The sequence below is a fragment of the Cupressus sempervirens genome, chromosome 3 (assembly GCF_028749045.1).
Source record: "Cupressus sempervirens isolate cs-2001-9-10 chromosome 3, ASM2874904v1, whole genome shotgun sequence".
Lineage (NCBI taxonomy): Eukaryota > Viridiplantae > Streptophyta > Pinopsida > Cupressales > Cupressaceae > Cupressus > Cupressus sempervirens.
In genome coordinates, this window is record NC_143120.1 from 232614918 (window position 1) to 232639983 (window position 25066).

At 31.1% G+C, this 25066-nt stretch overlaps 2 pseudogenes; both read right to left on the reverse strand.

Annotated features, from left to right (window-relative positions):
• Positions 1-16999: 16999 nt before the first annotated feature.
• Positions 17000-18219, reverse strand: LOC149565703 (ARM REPEAT PROTEIN INTERACTING WITH ABF2 pseudogene; annotated as a pseudogene).
• A 20-nt stretch (positions 18220-18239) lies between these two features.
• Positions 18240-20564, reverse strand: LOC149565704 (ubiquitin C-terminal hydrolase 22 pseudogene; annotated as a pseudogene).
• Positions 20565-25066: the final 4502 nt, after the last annotated feature.

The following is a 25066-nucleotide window of genomic DNA, read 5'->3' on the forward strand; positions in this document are numbered from 1 at the left end:
GTGAAATCAAAGCCCTATCTTTAAAAAATATTTCCTTTAAAAAGAGATGTCATAGAATATGTACCTGGCTAAGGAGGAGAATAGATACATGGCCAAGGAGGAGCTTCACATTGAATGGTAGCACAAACTGAAAGTTAGTAACTACAAATATAAAAAATGCCTAGAACATAGAAAATTACGGAAAGAAGAAGAATGAAGATGTATGGAGTCTTCTATACAATGACAAAAACTATGTACTATTAATTTCATAATGAGAGTAGACATCCTCTGCTAAAGTATAATGTTGAACACCATTTTTATCCAAGGAGTACATAACACACCACTTTGACTTGGGGTTTTCATTACTTGAAGAATATGAACTTTGTATAACTCTATTTTGATGTGTTCTTGAGAATGGAATCCCTGCAATAAATACAAACCCTTTATAAAAATATATAAGACTGTTACAATACAATACAAATCCAATGTTGATGTGATATGAACAAAAAAAACTCAAATAATACTTAAAAGACAAGAAAACCATTAGGCATAATGAGCCATAGAATATAATGAAGAAAATAAAGAAAGCCAACTACACTGGGTTTACTTATCTCCAACCCAACCCAAAAAAATATCAAAGCTTTGTGAGTATTCCAGAAAGCAATTATGCAATATAAAACAAGTGCTATATAATGGCTTAGTACTTGCCTTAGTTTTAATAGTTTTTAGTATAAATCTAATGTTAAAATAATAAATTTATCATAGTATATAAAATATTTTAATTAGCACAAATCTTATATAGTTAAATTCTATTAATATATATCATATATACTATTATAAACAAATTATAATATGAAAATAAAAATATTTTAATAATAATAATATATAATAGTATTTCTTAAAATATAATATAATATAAGTATAGATAATATTTAAAAAAATATTTTAGTTGAATGAAATAAATTAATTTTAAAAATAGAATATTGAAAGTATAAACATCTAAACTAATTTAAAATGATTCACCCAATCAAATCATCAAAAATTATTTAATAGAAATTATGTAGTTAAATTATTTGCATCTAACTATGCATTTTATAATTAAATTTGAAAATGATAAATTTAAACTTGTAAAAATAATAAGTTTTAATCACCATTTAGGCATGAAATGCAATGCACAATAAAAATGCATATATGGGAGAAGTTTAATGAATACAATGCAACCATTAAGGCCAAATTAAATGCCGGTCTTTTATTTAAGCCACTTTCCTTTCACATAACAATAAAATAATTTCAATGAATTTTTAAAAATGTTTAAAATAGTAATAACCAATAAAAAAATAGCATTTAAGTATAAAAAATATGTATTTTAATAATAATACTGAAATACATTTACCATTTGATAATGTTTTTAGATTTTTGAAAAAAATTAGTAATAGAATAAAAGGACAAAAACTATAGTCTCCTGCCTATAAGGTAGGGACTAATAATTAAACTATACAAATATTGATATCTTAATTTATTTTGCGGTGTTGATTTATATTTTTGTTTGTTATTCTCGATATGAACAATTGTGTTGGTACATTAACTAGAGCTTTGGATATTAACATTATGCCAACCTACCACACTTTCAAACCTCTTATACCAAAAAGGTGTGTTGTTTTAGAGTTTGGCAGTGTATTTATTAACTATTTTTATAAATAAATAAATTATTATTTGTTAATGATATATTTTTAGAAATAATTTAATGAAAAGAATATTAATATCTTAATTTATCATAATCATTAAAGAGACAAATCTAATTTAATTGTACTAGAAGAATTTTTGAACCTTAGTGGATTATGTAATCAAGAACACACCATCTTCATGTTCCTACCAATTGATTTCTATGAATTAAACTATAGCTAAAAGGTTTGTATTATTGAGGTGTTGGTTTATATATTTTTTGTTTTTTATTCTCGATATGAACAATTGCGTTGGTACATTAAAATCAAAGCTTTCGATATTAGCATTGTGCCAACCTACCACACTTTCAAATCTCTTATACCAAAAAGGTGTGTTGTTTTAGGGTTTGGCAGTGTATTTATTAACTATTTTTATAAATAAATAAATAATATAGATATTGGTATATTAATTTATCAATATCATTTAAGAGTCAAATCTAATTTAATCATAATTTTAGAAGATTTGAATCTCAGTGGATGGTGTAACCGAGGAGCATACCATCATCCCTCAATTGATCTCAACTAATTGAGTTATAACTAAAAGGGTTCTTATTTTAAGGTTATAGGAGTGCATTTTTGTTTTTTATTCTTAGTCTAAAAATTTGTGTTGGTATTATAATTGAAGCTCTTCCAAACATCTCATATAAAAAAGGTGTGTTGTTTTAGGGTTTGAATAATGCATTTTTATTTTATTTATTTTTTGAAATAATTTGATTATATAGATATGTGTTTTTGTCGACGTAACTCAAGAGTCAAATCTAATTCAATTGCAATTTTTTAAAGGCTCTGACCTTAGTAGATGATGCAGTCAATGAATGTACCATCAATCCTACTAATTGAACTCAAATAGTTGAAAGCTAAGTAAAAAGGATCGTTATTTAGAGTTTAGATGATGCATTTTTTTAAATTTATTTTTGTAAATAATTTTGGTTATATGGACATCGTATCTCAGTCACCATCATAAGAGTCAAATCTAATGCAATTGCACTTTTCAAAGATTTAGACTATAGTGGATATGGTGCAATCAAGTAACATATGCACATTTTCACCAATTGTACTCAACTAACTGAGCTATAAGTAAAGGTGTGTTATTTTGGTGTTTTGGTAGTATATTTTTTTAGTGTTTCACTTTTATTTATTTTTTGAAATAATTTAATTATGCAGATGTCCACATTTGTATTTTTATATAATTTGGGTTGGGTATAATAACTTGGGCTATGCATGTTCATATCGTGGCTAGGCTACCAAGTTTGCAAATATCTCATGCCAAAAAGGTGTAGTTTTTAAGGGTTAGGGTAATGCATTTTTGTTTTATTTATATGTGCAATTAATTTGATATATAAATATCAGTATCTTAATCTATCAACATCTCTCAAGTCTCAAATCTTATTCAATCCCAATTTTAAAAGACTAGGACCTTGTGAATGGTGTAGTCATACCATCATCCCTACCCATTAATCTCAACTTTTTGAGCTATAACAAAAAAGGTGTATTGTTTTTGAGATTTGATAGTGCATTTTTGTTTGATTTTTTAAAATTTATTTATTTTGAAGACAATTAATTAAATAGATAGCCCAATCTTCAAGTTTGAGATTAAGACTTTTATAGATGGCTATCATACTTTTTGAATCGAGATGTATAGTTATGTTGAGCATAGTCAATGAAGCTATGTATATTCTTATCATCACCAACATACTAAACTTCCACATTTGCTTTTGGAAACAATTCAACTATCTAGATATTGGCACCTATATTTTTATGTATTAAATTATAGTAGCTTGAAATACTCTGCATTTAAATGAGATGTTTTTCAATTAAGTTATCACAAGTAAGGGTATCTAATTAATTAAGAGTTTAATATAATTTTATTGTAATTTTCAAAGATTTGGACCTTAATCGATGGGCCAATTAAGTAACATACCATTATCCTTACCAATTGATCTCAACTAATTGAGCTATAACAAAAAAGGTGTGCTATTTTGGGGGTTTGGTGGTAATAGTTTTGTTTGAGAGATACACTTTAATTTATTTTGGAAGCAATTTATGTATATAAATATCCACATTTGTGTTTTATGTAGTTTGAATATTCATCTTTGTTTTATTTATTTTTGGAAATAATTTGTTTAGATTTTGCCGTTATGTTTATATGAGTAGATTATGATATTGTGAGAGGCTCTATATTTTTTATGGAGCAAATTTTCATCAAATGAGTATTCAATTTAAAAACATAACCCAAGATTCAAGTCTAGTTAATTTCTAATTTAAGAAGATTTGGACCTTATTGGATGGTGTGACTAACTCATTTGGGTGCATTTTTGGATAAAAATTTCAGACAAAATATGGAATTTGTTTTTCTTTTTTGGATATTACAAGGCATTTTTTTATGTTTTAAAAAAAATGTTTCTTATGTTTTTTGGAATTTTGACAATAGGCAAATTCATCATAATTTCAATGTATACAGGAAACATTTAGAAAAATGTACAACATCATTTATATTATACATGAGAGCAATATTAGAAGAGCATTCATGACTTTTAGAAGAGTAGTGACAACATTTTGTGGAGAAATATCAAGTTTTAGGGTTATTAATCAGGTATGCACATCATGATTTCTCTCTTTACATACTTGTTCTATTATGCACTTGTTAATTCACTTCCAAACTTGTAATTACATATATGAGGTAAGGGGTTTTCCTATTGCACACCTAAATTTTGATGGAATTTATGATCCACCCCTTTTTTTGTGCAATGTATTAATAAAAATAGAACTAGAGAAACAAAGCCCTTGCACTCTACAATTGAATTTGACCAAACCATTTCCAAACTATTTCACATTTTTGCTTGTGCTAAAGACATGTGGCAAGATCTTAGATTTAAAAAATAGTTAGGCAATGCATTACCATATTGTAAGAAATAGTTTAGAATCTCACTTTTTTTTTTAGCGAATGCCCTCATGGATATGTATGCTAAATGTGGATGTGTTGAGGATGCACATTGTTTATTAGAAGTCTGTTACAAGATAATTAGATGTAAAATATGTTATGATTATCTTTCTTCACTTATTATTTTGATTCATTGGGCATTTTCTATACCATTTTTAACTCTACATCTAGATCGGTAACCTTCCTTGGTTATTCTCCTTTCAAAACCCTATTAGGTACTACATGTATCCTTGTTCTAATACAATATTTAATAAAAAATGGATAATAGAGTTTGAAATTGACATGAAGAGGGTCCTTCTTTCCTTGAATTAAACCTTCATGTATGTTATGTAGTAACTCAGTGACAAATTCAAATTCTATGCTAGCCTTTAAGCGTTGGATCTTCACTTAAACCATCATAATTTCCACTAGTATTTTATTTTGTCTACCTCTTCACAACACTTGACACCAATCATGATATTAAAAATTTCTAAGACTATAGTCTGTGAATTTCAACAATTTTCATGTGAAGTGTTGTTGATGGTAGAATTGTAACATGTCATAATGCAAGTTCTTTAGCACAAAGTATTATTCAAACCTACAGAAGCTTTTCCAAAGGTTTTTAGTCCATAGTGGATTGGCCCTATCATGTCTTTGGTAAATCATGGAAAATAAATTTAGAGCTATTAAAGATATACCACCTTGAATAGTGGGTGTGTTCCTTTGGCTAGTGCACAATTGATCTCCTCTATTTTTAATTTATCTCTTAATGGTATGTTGTGGATTGATCTAGTTGACCATCTAATCCCTACCATAAGTCTTTCTATAAGTTACTAAAATACCTAGGGTGCTAGTCAAATGTAAGGGGTGTTAGTACCCAAAAATTTATCATAATACGATTGAAGAAAAGACACACAAAAAGACTTTTTCCTTACATGCAACCAATATAGCAATATTTGAAAATCGTTTACTACAACAAATAATCATTATAACATTTTTCTTATATAGGTGGTTTCCTAATTAAATCAATGCTAATTCATAGATTATTGTAGAGCTATAGCTTCTTTATAATGAGATTTTTAATTCAATAGGGAATACAAGAGTTGGTATGGTGCTCAAAATTTTTGAGTGTAGAAGACCCAATGATATTGCAAAAGTACTTAAGATACATACACATACATGGTGTCAAAGGTTAAATGTGAACAATAATGATAATTTTTTGTAATAAGGTCACTAATTATGTATTAAAGTCCTAACGAGTCTATTGGAAAAAAGATGTAAGGCTTTATGTCATTTTGGTTAAAATTGTGAAAAAGTTGCTCAACTTGTCAACTAGGTTTCGATTAGGTCCATAAGGTCAAAATATGAAAACTAACACATGAAGGGGTACCAAGGTTGTAAAGGGTAAAAAAATGTTTGTTTTTGTGTGTATAGGTGGTTTATTCAAAGTTTTCAAGGCATTAAATAAAAAAGTGCAAAACATTGCAAAAAGTTGCAAATGTGCACCTTTGTTAAATTAACAATTTTGTAAATCTTGCATGAAAGGTGCACTAAGGGTTATTTTTCTATCCAAGATTAGTTAGAAGAGTATATAACTATAAAATAAATTATAAAATGGATTTTAAGGGTTGAGGTTGGATATAGTGAGTCAGTGAGAGGTTGTGTGTATTGAACAAATCTAATGTACCTCTAACTGTCATCAACTTGTCTACAGGATTGATGACCAACCAAGTACACTTCCTGCCATGTTGGATGTAAAGGATAACACAATGATCATGGAGTGAGAAGAAAGGAGGGTTATGAATTTTTACACTATCAAAACAAAGAGATTTTTAGTATATTTTTGGTAGGGATTCAATAAAGAATCAAAATATGCAAGTAGACAATTTACAACAATCACATTTTTGTTTGTTCTTGATTAATTTTCATATGATAAATGAATCAAATATGTACCAATTTTTTTATAAAATATTATAAATAATGATAAATAGCTCTATTTTGAACCAAGTTTGGTGCTTGTTCGTGAATCATAACAAAAGATCCATTAGATTTTGTGAGACCTATTATATGAAACCCCTAGTTGCATACAAGGGTTTAGTTATAAGTCTCTTTGTAACTATTAGAAAATTATAAAACTTGGGAGTTTCAGATTATACTCACAATGTATTTGAATACATTTGTTCTCACATCAAATGGTTATAGTATGTACAATAAATATGAAGCCCTAGTTGATTGTTACAATGATTTCTTGAGTTTTCAATAGTGGTTAAGTTGTTTAAATGGATAAACATCACATATGGGTTTATAAAGGTTGGAAAGTGTTTGTTAAGGATTGTAACAATGCAATGAGACATCCATAATGATTATATGGTAACAAAATTGAGAATGAACATATAGATTAGTATAAGAACTACAATTGCAACTGTACAAATGATGATGTTTGTCTTATATTGAAGTTATTATTTTCCTTTTAAGAATCTAATTACAAAGTCATTTTATATATATCTCCATGTTTGTGGAATTCTAATTGATGATTGAGTATCATTTATTGAAGATGGTTTGTCCATGGAATTAAGGGACTATACTTATGTTAGAAGGAAAGTTTATGACTATCTAAATAGTAACAATTGGTCCTAATTAGTTGATTGGGCATTCATTGTGGACTATTCATCTGATTCCCAACGTATTAGAATATCAGATACATTAAATAATTCCTAATAAATTTTTTACCAACCCTAGAGAGTGTATTGATTTGAGAAACATGTAAACTTGAAAGTTTATTAATAGGCGAGCTTCTATTGCAAGAGTTGTGCCTATTGTAGGACTGCAATAGTTATATGAATCTAACAAAAAGAATTAAATGTTGGACTTTGGAACTTGACTTGCACATACTATTTTAACATGTTACTGATTGGGTTAAATGATGTTTATTACTATTTTATGTCTAATGAGTTAATTGCTCAAGCACTGAGTGGGAATACTAAAAAGGTGTTATTGTAAAGTTGTGATTGGTTAAGCAATACCTCTAATGAAGAAAAAAGACCACTTTGCACTCTATGAGTTCTATAAAGAGCTCTATAAATGCAAGAAAGCCAAAAGGTTAGATCTAATATCTTCACTTATCGACAAAGGTTCACCAAAAAAAATTGTAAATTTGACATACGATTTAGGAACTGTAGGTGCGTGAAGTTAGCATGGGTGGCAACTATCTTGTCTCCCCTAGCATCAAAGAGTTATATTTTTTGAAGGTTTACACAATGTACTTCACAAATATCATACCAAAGAGGTGTTTTTTGAGGATTTGAGTAGTGCACTTAAAACATCTCATATCACAAAGGTGTTATTTTTGAGTTTGGGCAGTGCACTTCAAACATCTAGTACTAAAAATATATGCTTTTAAAGTTTTTTTGTAGTACACTTCAAAATCTCTTATTGAAATGATGTGTTCTTAAGGTTTTTTTTTGTTGGTTTGGATAAGGAATTTCAAAGATCTTGTACCAAAAGGTGTGTTTTGACATTGTATTTATTAATTATATATTTTTGGAAATAATTTAATAATACAAATATTAGTATCTTAATTTATAATCATCATTAAGAGACAAGTCTAATTGAATTGTACTCTAATAATTTTTAGACCTCATGTTGGTTTTCTTTAGACCACTACAAATGTAATAACACTGCCATGTATTGTATTTGGTATGTATGTTCCAAATGCAACATCCTCTTAAATTTATATATAGAAAACAAGCCATGAATAGACACATACCTTCAAAGGACATATTCATTAATCAGATAATTAATATAATTTTTTTAATCATATATATATATATATATATATATAAAATCTTTCTCATATAACAATAACCTTATATCCTATATATAATAGGTTTATCCAACTAAAGCTATCAAACAACAACACACCCTCTCAACTTAGAAGGATACCACACTTGAGATAAATATTACAAATAATTTTTTTAAGGATATCTCACAAGATTTGCACCATTTGATATTACATTTGATATCATGAGTATTGGTCTTCCAAAATATCAACACAAGATATTCACTAGGTAGTCAAAAGATTTTGATATCACATTTGATATCAAGAATATTGGTCTCCCAGAATATCAATGATAATCACCAAGTACTCAAAATAAGGTTTGATATCACATTTGATATCAAGAGTATTGGCCTCCCAGAATATCAATGATATTCACCAAATACTCAAAATAAGGTTTGATATCACATCTGATATCAAGAGTATTGACCTCTTAGAATATCAATGATGTTCATCATATACTCTTTGTTAGAATATTTATAATAACTAAGGTGGGGGGAGGGGAGGGGTTAAATCAATTATTCAAGGTCCAAATGTACTAATTGAACAAACAAACACTTAAACTTGATATCGAATCTTATCATTCCATTTCTCAGTCTCTACTATAAACTATTTGCAACACTAGCTGGCTGAATACTATTCTTAAAATAATAGACTTGCAAAATGTAAAATTAAATTAATAAAACATCACAATAACATCCACACAAGTTTGACACTAGAATTTGGGAGAAAAAACTAGCAACATGTCACCAATTTTCACTCTTTTGAAGTGAGCCCTCTTAAGAGCCAACCCTATTAAAAGTTACAATACACACTATTAAATGTGACCTTGTTAAAGGATGTAATCACCATGTTAGGAGTGGCCTTGTTAGAGGACTTTAGAACATTGCATTAGAATGTCACCTAATTAGAGCATTTACATAGACTGTTAGGTCAACCTTGACTAAAGGATTTCAAATACTATTCACAATGGTTAGAAAGTAACAATAAGTTTGATCTATTAAGTGCAACTCACTTTGCATGTTTAGAACTATGTTCAACTCTTAATAATGATTCACTATCTAACCTTCATTGTCATCTCAATCTCAAATTCCCTTGGAAACCTTTCAAGCAATCACCCTTTACTTCTTCTCAATTAAGCCTTCTTCTTAGATTCACCAATCAACAACATCAGTAACAACTCCAACTCTCTAGAACTCCTTCACACATGCACAACTACTCTACACTCTACACTCTCTCTTCTACCCATAAAGTTTTTCCTTTGTACCTCTTTAAATAGGCAGTTATGATCTTTTGCCACTTAATCAACAACATAGATCTTAGGGTTTATGATTTGATCCATCAAATACAATGTATCTAATTGTTATTATTTTTATCTCTTCTTTTCTAGAAACTTCTCCTTGAATTCATCTTTGAGGTCATTTTCCTAATCCTCTCCTAAAATTAAATGATCCAACTCATAGATCCTTATCTTCAACACATTTTCCATATCCCAAGAAATCAATTAGTCGACTGAAAATTATGATTCCTTGCAAATAATTAAAATGTTGTTCCTAAGACAACACTAAGTTCTGACACTTAGTCATCATTGATTTACTTGATTACTATAAAAAAAACTTCTTGGTATCAAAACTATCACTTAGTCGATACTGATTCTTGGTTAGCACTTAGTTTTCTTAGCACTTACTGTGGCTTGGTTGACACTAGCATCACTAGGTATGTTCATCAAAATTACTTAGTCTTTTACTCTCTTACTCAGTGAAGCCTACACATGTGATCTATCTTTACTTACACCTGTGTTGCATAAAAATGTAACTAAAGGAAAACACATTAAGCAACTAATGCACATTCCTACATTATCATGCAAAACCTCAAAATATGAAAGAAGACATGTAAATGAACAACAAAATAGCACTATGCAAACCTCCATAAACCATCAAGTGAAGATGATTTCATTGCTCATGGGATGTGGTTGCTCACAAGTCCAGCAGCATAACAATAAGGTAGATAGTGCTTCTTGAAAATGAGGAGAGGACTCTCCTTTTATAGGAAAAAGGATGCAACGAACATCTAAGATTGAATGAAAGATGGAGGGCTAAGATCTCTCAGGATTGATGAGGTGTCAATGAGGTGGAGGACAAGTAGACTCCACATGGATTAGGGTTTTGACCATTCAAAGGGGGCAATATGCTCACACATGTGTGAGCAACCTTTGATGGTGACATGATCAATGAGGTGTGGGAAGCATGGCTTCTCACACATGTGTGAGACAACTTGATTCTCATGCAAGAGGAAAAGTGTGCAATAGGTGTGAGAAGGCATGGCTTCTCACACATGTGTGAGACACCTTGACTCTCATGCAAGAGGACAAGTGCGCAAGAGACATGCAAGATATGAGGGATGAGGAAAGTGTGAACATCTCTCACACATGTGTGAGGATTCCTCACACATGTGTGAGAACACACTTAGGATTAAGAGGTGATTAGCTAGGATGATTATGCAAAGCAAGCATGATTAGGAAGTGGGTAGGTTTAGCAAGATGGGTTAGGTGAGGGTTAAATGTAGGAGCCATGTGCTCAAATAGGATTAAATGCAATATTTAATTCCTAGTGGGATTAGGAGGGAATTAATTAAGTAAATGACATACTTAATTAAAGTGAAAGGGGTTAGATGCAAGTGGAAATTGGTTAGGATTTAAATAAACCTTAGTTTATTTAAATCAAAGTAAGGCAAACATAATTAAATAAATGTAAAATTTATTTAATTAAGGTAGGGGAATGAAATAAATAATGAATATTTATTTAATTGGCTAGGAACGAGTTTTGGACAAATTTTGGTGTCTACAACACCTTCAAGACTTGAATATTTCTATCTTCTCCTTTATCAACATGATTTAAACAATCACTTCGTCTTGTCAAAATTTAACTAATCAAATGCCCATTTGTAGTTTCCTCTTCATAACTCAACATTTCCTCTACATTCTTTTGTTATGAAAAAATTCTCAAATCCTCTTCATCACTCAAATATATATGACATTTGGATCAAATAGAAAACTGTCTCACCAATAGATTTGACATCAATAACAACACAACATTCGTTCCAATTGTAGTTTTCAACAATCTACCTCTTTGGCATTGATGGAACACATCAACAAAAATATTTTAAAAAATAGTTCAAGTTACTATACAATCCAAAATTTGTATAGACTTCAAGTAACACTCTCAATATATCAAATCTTTTATTAATATCCTTAGTTTCATTCTGATGCATATTTCTAATCAAGTAACACCTCTTAAAAGTTTATGAACTCCCTCTAAGTAATCACTCCCTCTTACTTAGCATATCTCTACCAACATCCAATTTTTCCTTTCTTGAATCTCCCTCTTTGAAGGTAATATCTCCCTCTTTAATATTTGTAAGTAGTATTTTATAAAATCTCTCCCTGTTTGACAAACATGCCAAAGACACTATCTCTTGCCCATACATCTTGATTATGTATATAATTGCATGTTAGGTATGAATTATTCATTTTTCATCTTCATATGATTAATATTTTATATTGTTCTTCTTCTCCACTACTACCTTAAGCAACTCCTAAAGTAGAACTGTTTGTATCAATGTGTAAGATAGTCTGATTGACACACTTGATGCAATGCTTCTCTGTAGCTTAAGTCACTTTGTCTAGGGGAATCACCCCTATTTTACCTTTAATATATTCATGAGAATCCTTAGGTAAAGCTTTAGTGAATATGTCAGCTATTTTCTCTTTTGTGTTCACATATTCCATTTTCACTTCTTTTTCTTGAACTATCTCTCTCAAGTGATGATACTTGATGGCATTGTGTTTTGTCTTAGTGTGCATAAAAAGGTTCTTTGATATATTGATAGCACTTGTGTTATCACAATAGATAATCACTGGATCAGTAATCTCCTCCTTCATACCTTTGAACAATTTTTTGACCCAAATGATATTTGAACAATTTACTATTGCTGCCACATACTCAGCTTCAATTATTGATTGGGAAATGCAGTTCTTCTTCTTGCTTGTCCATGAAATTAGTCTCTTTTCGAGAAAGAATGCACCACCAATTGTTATTTTTTGATCATCAACATTTCTTTCCCAATCATAATTAGTGAATACCTTTAGCTCAAACTTATCATTCTTCTTGTAATAGATCCATAGTCTTCTATTCCTTTCATATATCTCAATATTCTCTTTACTGCCATCATATGATTGTCCTTAGGACTTGCTAAAAATCTAGAAACTATTTGAACATCTAATGCAATATATAGTCTACTATGAACAACATATTGCATTTTGTGATGTGAATATCAAGATTTAACTGTGTGATTTTTGAGTCAAACTCGATGACCCATGTTCAAAAATCACACAGTTAAATCCTGATATTCACATCACAATTTGACTAGCTGTGGAAATCATCTCCTACTTATCATATTGCATTTTACCAATTATTGATCTATATTGTGTCTAGTTCACATCAAAAGAATTATTATTATTAGATAGTTTGTGTCTAGTAACCATAGGTATACCCACTGGTTTAAAATCTTCCATCCCAAAAAATTTTAGTATCTCCTTGACATATTTGGATTGAGTCATGAAGATACCTTGCTTCATTTGATATACTTGTAAACCAACAAAGAATTTGATCGTACTAAACATTGACATTTCAAATTCCTTCTTCATTTCATCAACAAAAGTTTTACATAATGCTTCCTTTCCTCCAAATATGATATCATCAACAAAATTTTTAAATAACAATACCTCACTATTCTTTCCAGTCTTCAAATATGGATTTCTATTATCATTTGTCCTTGTAAAATTAATCTTCACCAAATAATTATGTAGTCTTTCATACCATGCTTTAGGGGCTTGTTTCGAACCATATAAATCTTTGTGCAACTTTCATACCATGTTCTTCTTATCAATACTCACAAATCCTTCAAGTTGATCTATGTATACTTATTCTTCTAGTATCCCATTCAGAAATGTAGATTTGACATCCATTTCACTAGTATATTTTGACAAATATCTGACTATGTGACAAAATTTTTTAGTCACGTGACTAAAATTGATCAGATTCTACTATTTCTTTGCAATTTACAAATATAGGTGACCAAATATGTGACTAATTTAGTCACTGGGTAAAATCACAAGATCAACCAAATAAAAGTTACTTAATAAAATACCAAATAAATGACTAAATACTTAGTCACCCAAACATTTATGTAGTTGATATTTGACATTGCATTGAGAATAAATTCAATATTATTCATACATGCAATAGGAACTTAGTTATTAGTTGAGAAAGAATTACTATAATAGAATGCCCCTATTGACACATGACGACATTTAATAAGAAAATAAAAAAAATCCAAAAACATTCTTTCGAAATGATTCCTATAGATAATTAATCCTTTTAAGATACATAAGCTATCAGATTTAGTTATTTTAAAGCTTATTCATAGACATTGCAATTATCTTAATAGTTCAATCCATGTGAAACATAATCAAACTCTTTCTAACCATTTATAAGTTGAGAAAACATCCATTTTAATGATAATAGTGATATGCAATGAGTATTATCTGTCCAATTCATTCTCATGAGAGATGGGTTCTTGAACCACTACTCATGAAACATGGCTTGATGAGTTTGACCCAACAACTACTGAGTTTGACCCAACAACTACACAATTGATAACAATATCATGATTTAATTAGATTTCAAAATATCTTCTATTATATATATATATATATATATATATATATATATATAAAATTAAAGATAAATGACGATTTAAAAATTAAAGAATGTAAATAGGATTAATAATTAATAACTTATAATTAAAAAGATAGTTAAAAATATTGATAATTGATTATAATAAAAAATATAGTTAACATCATTAAACAATGCTAAGTGTTAATTATTTAATAAAATATATAAAGACCTAGATTTCCAATTAATAGGCCTGATTTGGAGGGAATTTTATTAGTATTGAAATAGTCATAGGAAATTTTTATCATTTTCCCACTAGTTAAGCCCATATATATTCTTTATTTTGTTTCTTGAAAGCCCATTTTGAACCCTACTATGTTCTTCATTTGAGAAGCTCTCATGGTGCACATTCATCCTCAACAAACACCCTCTTGACTTCACCAATAGTCAATCTCTGATTTCCATGTTGTTGATTGTTGATCTCCATGGCTATGACCTTATACTATAAGTTCTAAAATTGCACTCTTATATCTCTTTTACTATTGCAACAAGTACTATCTTATAGATTATATATATACACACACACACACACATGCACACACACACACACACACACACACACACACACACACACACACACACACACACACACACACACACACACACACACACACACACACACACACACACACACACACACACACACACACACACACACACACACACACACACACACACAGAGAGAGATATTTGGTATAAAATATTAGGACTAGTTGATTCAATCTACCAAAAATTATTAGTTACATGGTTGATTTAATCTATACCAAATTATAGATATCCAAAAAGCCTAAATTGACATAGACTACAATAAATGTTGCAATTAGCTAAGTGATCATAAAAGCACTCATAAGCATAAGTCTACAATGCTCTAAACATGAATAGCATTGGGATTGTGTGACAACAATAAGAGCATAGGTTATGATATTGACTTGTGAGTATAATGCAACCATTTTTTTGATCTCAACTGCCCCTAATGATTAAAGAAAACATTTTTCTGAAACATCACAGGATGGGGATTTCCATGACATCGCCATGGAGGGAAAAAATATACTAGATTAATCAAATGAGATCTCAAGCAACACATGTGTGAGTTGTCTAGTTTCTTAACATGAGGGGTTGGCCTATGCATTCTTTAGGGCACAAACAATGATTAAGAAACTCAAAAAGCTTCACCATTTTTACTACAATTCACTTGGTTGTTAGCCATAACTTCTACCAAGTTTGGAGTTCCCAGTAGGGAGTAAACATCATTAGCCTAATGCTGATATTGGATCTCCTTCCCCATGAGCACATGACTTTGAATCTATAATTGATCTTTTTAGTGAAATTCATAAGAAGATTAAGGAAACATATGAGGATTTAAATATCAAGGTTCTAGTAAATGCTAGGTCCAATACATAGATTTTAATTCAATTTTGAATGCATGTACAAATGATGGTAACATGGAAAGGGTACATATTTGCATTACAAAAATGGGCTTATTTTCATTAGCTGATTTAGGGTAGTTGGAAAATTAGTTTGTCAATTTATCAAGATTCTAGGGGTTTATAAGTATTATAGAGGCCCAACCAAGGAAATGAAGATGAATATAAAATGCTCTCATTAATAAAAAGTTTAAATTTCTTTCACTTTTCCTGTATGTTAACAGTTTCCACAGTTTGATTTCATTATTTTGGTAGTAGTTCTCTATTATCTTGTTAAGAATCCATTTATATAGATTAGTTGTAAAAATATACAACTAACACAAAAGAGTAACTCATTGTAGGCACCAACATTAAAAACCATGTGCAGGGATGGAATGTTATCATGATACAACATACAACCTAATCCTAACTTTTGACAAGAGAACCAATAGAGTTTATAAAAACTAGTAAGAAACCTCAACTACAGAGGAGTATATGAGGGTTTGACTATATCTTAAACAATATAAATCCAAAATCCCTATAACTATGGGGTCTAGGAGAGACTCAGAGTACGTTGAATGACATTTGGTTCAAAGTTAAAAGGGTTTATCTCTTGCGAGTAAATTGAAGCCCTAGTAGGAAAAAGAAAGGATAACGATTATTTTATTTTAATTAAAAAAAAGATATTATTGTTAACATTTTTTTTGCTCTGTGTATAAAAGTGGAGCTTAATAGAAAAACATGCTGGAAGACTTCAGATCCCTAATAGAAAGAACATAACAATTTAGTAACATATAGTGCACTAGACTCAAATTATGGTACCATCATTGAGCAAAACTCATAAATTTAGTTTTACAAGTTCTTCAAATACATATGCTATAGGTCCAAATAAAATGACATATGTTATCATAATTTAAAACCATAATTAGCATCCCTAACTCTAGCATGTAATGAATTTAGTGCACTGATTAATAGTTCACCATAAGGAACAAGTTCAAATTGTAGTACACATGTAGAAAATCCATGTTAGTTAAAAGATGGTACTCAAAAAGGTAGTACTATCTTCTTTGGTTAGGTGGATGAAAAATAAAGTTTTATTGAGAGATCATCAAAGACCAACTGAAAGTTCCTCCCTTGATTAAATTTCATGAAGCTACATGCAATCTTAGTCATATCAAAGAAGTCTTTTGAATCTTTTCATTTGATGAGATGTCCAAGAACTTAATTACTGAAATTAATCATGATGTAAATGTACTAAAAAAATTGAGGCTATGGTCATAATATTTGAAGTAAGTACCCACATATGCCTGGAAGTATGTGTTCAAAAAGACATGGATAGCCACACATTATAAAAATATTTTCATGTTTCTTAAGAAAAACAAAACACAAGTATGTCTTAGTGAAGTTGCATGGTAAGCCTCAACAAGATCATAAAAAAATGTAAAATTTTCCACATTGAGGCCTGTACAAGTGCACATTCACATATAAGTTTAAGTCCTTTTAAGAGATATTGATCAACAACCCAAAGAAGATCTTGTGATATATTCTTCATGACATTGATTGTGCCTATGTAAATAGATCTCATCATTAGTTTAAAAAATCCCCATCTTATATTTGGGATTTCAATTTCCTTTCACTCTTTCTTCCTATAGCCTCCATCAAACATGGCACAAAATCTATTTGATGATGCCAACAGTACAATCCTGTGAGCATAAAACTACCTACCATCAACTAATAGAGTAACATCTAGCAATGTGTTACTATTTACATATTTATCCCCCAAGTAGACTTGAGGTGTTGGAGCTGGAAGAGCCACATCTATTGGAGATTGTGCAATAACTCTCTTTTCTAGAGTATGTAATGTAATAGCACCATCATGTTGTTGTTTTGAGATTGTACTTGGTGATAGAAGACCTAGAAGTACTTCCAAACCATTGTTGTTAACAAAAATCATTTTGATCATTAGGAGAACACAAATGAGAAGGGTCAAGGCAACATGTCTTTGAACATTTTTTTAGATACATGGATCAAATAGAGAAAGTGCTTCAATACTCTTCCATGAAGTTTCTCCTCTAGCCTTTTCAAGGTCTTTTCCACACAATCCTTTGAAGCCTTAACAATCAATTTTTCTTCTTGCAACTTTTTTACTCCTCTCTCCTTTATAAGATAAAAAATATTGTCCTCATTATCTGCCAACCTCTATAGAGAAAAAGACATATTGTGTTAAAGAGATCCATTTTTAGAATCAAGTAGCTCTACCAATAGAGTTAATCCACCATCATGAATAATGCCACCTTGGTTATGTCAATTCTATGCTAATATACCCAAAGAAAAAGCTGTAATCTCCTTCAGTTGGGGATCAAGCATCTGAAGCATATTTGAAAGAGGCCAAATGACCCCTCTTTGGACAATGTGCACCTTGAATTTAGGATCTATTGTAGAAAGTTGCCCCAACAATAAAGAAGCTTCCTCTTATGGAAAATTATGGCCTTGTTATTGATCTAGCCAAGTATACTAAACGACTTAAAAGTTAGACTTTGGTTATTGCAAGTATTGACATAAGCATTACAACTTCTATTTTTTTGATTAAAATTTTAGTTCAAACTTTGAACCACTAGTTTCATAAAGACAAGTTTTTTGAACATAGTACAACATGTAGGCTTGAGAATCCCTAACTTTTTTTTCATTGACTTGATTTATCCATGCATCATTAGGTTTATACCAATTTTGACCCCTTCTCAAAAAACCAACGTAGTGGCCAAAATCCATTCTTCCTGAGTGAGTCACCACAAAAAAGATATCAAACATTGATGGTGCCTTTGAAGACACTGGAAGCATGCTAAAGTTAGGCTCCATAGTCAAAATTATGTTGCCATATCTCAACCTAAAAATGGAAGAGGACATGTACGGAGTCATATCCAAATTGAAAGGAAATTACATGTACTAGTCAACCTTTTTTGAGGTGCACTAGATTGTTGAGTGTTCAAATCTCTTGATATGGAAGCACAATACCAATGGCAACTTTTTCAAGCACATATATTTAATCGATTCCTAACATGTCTAGAAATGCTTACAAAAGAATTTTTTATTTGAGCCAAGTCTTTCAAGACTTGTAAATCTATCTGAACAACCAAGAAAGGTGAAAGTGCTAGTTATATGTCCTTTCTTGAACATATCACCCCTCAAACTGCCATTGCACAAGTCTGCTAGATTACTCAAGGATTCGGTGCTTGGTTCCAAAGTGAAGGAAATTTCCAAGCAAGGGTCATAAGTTGTTGAAGTGGAGTTGGATACAATGCATATGACATTTGATCTTAGAACACTTGAAAACACTTTGTGAATGATGCATCTACACTCCAAAGCGCCTTCATTGTTGGAATTAGAAACATTCCAAGTTATCAATTATATTGTGCAAATTTTGAATTGAAGTGATTAATATTTGACGACAAGATAAAAAACTTCTCAAATCATCAAATGTGCAACCAAACATAACCCTAAAGAATATAAATGAAAGTGAGAGATTTGATCACTACTTAAAAAACATTATGTGTTTGTGATGTCAAATCCCAATGTATATATTACAAACTTGTAATGGAACCGTGGAAGGCTGTGATCATGTTGGAACACTCCTCTAAAAATCATCATTTAGCAAAACAAGCCACATTGTACTAAAATAAAAAATATCAATTGTGAAAATCCATTTGTTAAGAAACAACAATAACAAATGACCTATTGTTTGAATTTATTGCTGATTGTATAGAAGGTTTACTTCAATTATACCTTGTATTTTGCTAAGGTTTCTAGACACTAGCAAGGGTCCAAGAGTAAATCTACAACAATATTTGGTTGCAAGTTATTCACTCCCTAATCCCATTTTAGGTTGGGCTTTCATATGACCTTTGGTTAGAGTGATAGAATACATATATGCTTAGGAAATCAGCCTATGCGCCACTTAATACTTATTGGAATGTAAAAACAGACTAGAACGAATAGATGAGAACCAAGATTATAACTACAAATCATATCTTATTAATATAAAACAAATGGATTTTGGCAGCATTGTAAAACAATTAAGGTGTTTCAAAAGGGAAAAATTCACCATTGTTACTTCTGTGATAGTCTACTTTTGGGCAAGCTTATTGCATAGTTGGCATGGATCCCATCAACTATAGAAATGAAGAAATCATGTGCATCCTATTGCTCGGAATCTACAAAATTTGAAGCATGCTGCCACCAACTACATCAAAAAATCCAATTAGAAAAATGAAGCAAAATAAACAAGATACTTTTTGGTATAGTATAATCTAACTAGCTTCCCTATAAAGGAATCATGTGGGGCTATAGGGAGTTTTATCTCTAGAGAAAGAAGCTAAGAAAATATCATCCATATCACATGTAATACAACCATCTTTATTGTTGTGACAAAATGCATAGTTATGGTAGTCGCTCAAGAAATAATTTCTAAGAGGTGGGCTATGTAGAAGTGTCTGCAACACATAATTCATGAAGCATGAATTGCCCAAAATTTTCAATCCCCTCAATCAACAAGGCCATCTCTCCCCTTCTTCATCTCCTTCAAAATTTAGCCTAGTGACTCTCTGTCTTATTAGTAGCTTTTTGTTAGGGCCTACTACCCAAGCCTTATATTCAACAATATTCCTTCTCTTCTAGCTTCCCCATGTCAGGACACTGTTATGTTTTTCCTTATCATTACCATCATCATGGTGGTGCTGGGGGGAAAGAGAAGAATACCATCCTATCAAAATTAGGATAATATACTTGATCATTACAAATACTATAGTAAAGCTATACTCTATCTAAATCTACTACAATTATGTGGCTCACTTTCTTTTGGTGATGGAGATGAAGATGATTGTTGCAGTAGATGGTTTCAAAACTAGTGATACTCATTACACACTAACATTGATAGTGACTATTAGAATTCTGGAGTGTGTTGGTTAGGAGATACTAAGTTGAAAAATGCAATTGGAAACCAACACTGTCTAGAAGAGATGGGTAGCAAGTGCATGGTGGTTGGGGTTTTTACATCTACAAGTTCACATGTGAGTATTTACATTGAAATGGTAGCATTACCTCCACACAAGGGAGTATCATGCCTCTACATTCCTTAGGCCATACCGATGCATGCTAACTACTATACAACATCAATAAGGTTGAGTAGATATCATCTACAATAGGTCCAATTAGTCATGTCATTCCATTTGTTTTTGTTAGTAAATCTAAACTATGAAAGCTTATGAAACATTTGAATTTGCAAATTAACAAAGATATCTTTCTTGCACTATTGAAAATTAATAGTTTAGATTACGCAATAACTCTATACTTTTACATGGAAGTGTAAATGAGTTTTGTGATAAGTCTGAACGAAAGTGGTGCAGGGGAACCTTAATGGCATCAACATATGTCATTTATTTTTGTTTTAATATGACATTTTTGGCAATGTATAAGGAGTCAGAATGATTTAATGTAAAAGATCAATTGGAAATTTTGTGCCAAATTTAGTTACAAATGTATAAATAAACATACATGATATTAATACAATTGCAAATGTATTAACATGTAGAGATGTAACCAAAAAGGAATAGAAAGAGTCATGTAACTAAAAAATTGTTGGAAAGTTAATTAGTTTGTAACTACCAAATATGTTATAAAAGGTAGGAATAGACCAATGTGAAAAAGGCCTAGAGGATGGAATAATAGAAAAATAGAATAGGTTCTTTGGCTATCGGCAGTCAAGACCATCTTTATTTTCAAATGTTTAGAAGGTGGAAGCAATGGAGTTATTTTAGTTTGGTATTCAATTTCATGTTCTCATCTTTCTATAAATTATTCCCGATTTGGTTCATTTGGTTTGAAAATGTCATTGAATAAATCAAATGCAATTCTTGGTATTATATTCAAAGATAGAATAATGGAAGAGATTGTGTTTCTTTGTGTTGGTTTTGGTGTTGAAATGAGTAATTGATATTCTAAAATGTCTTATATGGTGGTTTTTTTTTGCTTCAATTCCTTTTATTTGGTATAAAATGTCTTTAAGTATTGATTACATTCACACAAGGATCAACTCTCATTTGTAAAGTAGAATGGGCAACCCTTCTTGCATGACATGCAATGGCTTTTGTTGAGAAGATTTTAACTTGGTAACAATTGATTTTAATGTGCTTGGATTGGTCACTATAGTGTTGATTTGAATCTTCACAAAATCTAAACTTTAAGGGGGTTTTAATGGGCTAGGAAATAATGCTTTATTCTCCCGTCATATTGACAATAACTTTTAGCCTTATCCATGGATTATTATGGTTTAACATGGGGATAGCTTGTAAAAGAATAATCTGATTTAGGGCTGATTTTGTTAGAATTCTTTAGAATAACTGAGGGGGTGGGGGGGTGAATCAGTTATTCAAGGTCCAAATGCCCTAATAATACTTTTTCACAACTTATAATGAATCCATACACTTTTCATCCATCCAAACTTAAATCAACCATCTTAGCAAGTTACAAAAAATCAACATGCAACAATAAAACATGCAAGATTAACACATGACACAATGATTTATGTGGAAACCCAATTTGGGAAAAACCACCAGTAACATGCTACATGATTCTCACTCTTCTAAAGTGATGCCCTGTTAAAAGCCTACCTTGTTAAAGGCTTACAACACACTGTTAAATGTGACCTTGTTAGAGGATTTCACCAAACTGTTAGGAATGGGCCTGATCAAAGGACTTTAGAACATTCACTTGGAATGTCACCCTTTTAAAGGATTTACCTCATGGCTATTAAACCAACCTAAGTCCATTGGATTTAAACTACCTGTTACAATTGCTAGAAAGTAACAATAATGGATTGTTGATCTGATACAACTTACAACATACTTTGTAGATTTTAGATCACTCTTCAGTTTAGTCCTTTTGCTTGGCTTTTAATCACTTCAGTTCTTATAGCTTGTCATCTCAAGCTTCGTCTCCTTGAGTCTTCTTACTCATCATACCAATGCAATCATCCTTGTGGTCGTCTATCCAAACCGAGTTTTTGTGCTTTCTTCTCCTTAGCACCTTCTTCAGCACTTCATGCTTTTATGCTTGACCACCTTCTCCTTTTTTTGCTTCATGACCTTATGACTCCTTAAATAGAAATCTGGTTTGCCTTTTCTGCTCAAGTCTCCCTCTCCAATTCTAGGGTTTCAAATGGATTAGGTAGGATACAATGTATCTACCCCATATCTTGCTCTTATCTAGAAAATTTGTCTAGACTCCAGTTGTAATCTCCAAAAATGTTCTACATGGTGTTCTATGCCACCAACTCATCATTCTTATCTTCCATTTAATTCATAGACTTCTAGATAACAACCTTGTCGGCTTAGATTTGGCAAATCTTTGAATTTCAAAATAATGCAGCAACTCGACATTATTGATTTACTGATGCTTGACATCTCTGTGTTACTCGGCACTACTAGTTTTCTGATGGTCGACATCTATTTTTGTTCGACACTTGTATCTGCTCAGCATCTGAAGTTCACTCGGCATCTGAAGTTCACTCGGCACTTGAAGTTGAACTTGCTTGGCTTCAACTAGGAATCTGTTTGGCACCTACTAGCTTGCTCGGCTCCCTCTCTCTAATGAACTTTAGTTAGGCTTTACAGATGTCTTAGCTAAAACCTTACATCTTTGATATGTTTTAGTGTGCCCATTCTCTATGTCTTAGAGTATGTCATCAATACACTTTTTCATCAATGGCTTAGCTGATCCTTCTACTTCATTCCAACATCATAACTTCAACCTTTCTCTAGGTGTTCTAGTTACATCTTATTGATTGCCTCCTCCTTGTCAATCAACCACTTGACAATATTTGGATCACTAAAGCAATTGTCATTCCTGCAAGTAGCAAGTTTGACATCAATGACAAAACAATGATTGAGAACATTCTTTACCAGTTCCATATGATGATTCCAACAATTTTCCTCATGATCTTTTCAATCATTTCCAACAAATTTTTGAGTGATTCAATGATTGGTTTGTGGGGTTAGATAACTTATATTTTAGATTGAGAGAATGGTAATTTTTTAAGCTTTTCATAAAAGCTTAAAATTATTCAAGATTAAGGTGTTATAGAGTGGATTAATTATGTTTGTGTTGGAATTATATTATATTTTTCATTAGTGACAACACTTATTCCATTTTGAATGATTACCAAGTTCATCACTCAGTCTACAGTGTATACTGAGCATTTAGTCGTTACCTTGTAGATTTATCACCTAAGCAGTTCATACCGAGCATTCCTGAAGCTACCGAGTGAGTGTGTAGCCCATCAGTATCTACCAAGAATATAGTGTTCACCAAGCTTCACGGTGTCTACTAAATCATCAGTTTGTGTGATGGAAGTCAGTGTTTGCCAAGTGATGGAAGTGTAGTGTTTACCGAGTGAAAGCAAGGTAAACAAAAGATTCAATTTTTACTGAGTGATACTATATCTACCAAGTCTCCAATGGTTACCAAGTTCCAAGCTACATTGTGTGATTAGTATGGACCAAGCTTATACTTCTATCAAGTGCATGATGATGCCAAGTAATGCAGTGGATGCTGAGTATTAGAAGGTTAACAAGTTAGCTTGAAGAACCTGAGTTTTCTACTATTTGGCTGACTTAGTAATATTTTGTTCACTTGTGTTTTGGAAATTGTAATGATTGGAATGGTATATATGTAATGTATTATATCATTTGCAAGATATGAAGATGTTTTAAGGAATGGACATGTAATAAAAGTGAATCAGCAGCAGAGCAGAGTATTTAGCAAGGTCTATAAGGAGTAGTAAAGATTCATCAATCACAAGAGGTGATCTGTACTTCAAGGATCTAATCAAAAATCAAGTTGTAAGTAGATCCACTGTTTCATCCTAACAGGTGAATCAATTTTGTAAATCCTTTAACAAGGAAGACTTAACAGTCTTTGTATAAATCTCCTAATAGAGTGCATACTTCGTTGTATGTTTGTAAATCCTCTAACAAGGTGGATCTAGCAGTCCAAATTGCTCTTAATAGGGCAGATCATTAGAAGTGATCAATGTAAGCCCTAATAGGCTAACTTCATACTGCAGTAACAAAGTTTTGTGGGTATCATCCCCACCCTAGTTTTACTTTCTATTTGGAAGGTTTTTGGGTCACCAAAATTTTGTTTTCATGTGTTTTAAATGTTTATCTTTCTTATGCATACAGTAGATTAGATGAATGAATGATGTATGGATCAAGTATTGAATTGATTTAAAGTTTTTGAGATTACTAATTCACCCCTCCCCTCTCAGTAACCTAGCTAGTCTTGATTATTTTCAACAATTGGTATCAGAGCATTGTGGTTCTTAGGACAAAGTTTGATAGCTTGAGCAAAGATCTAAAGGA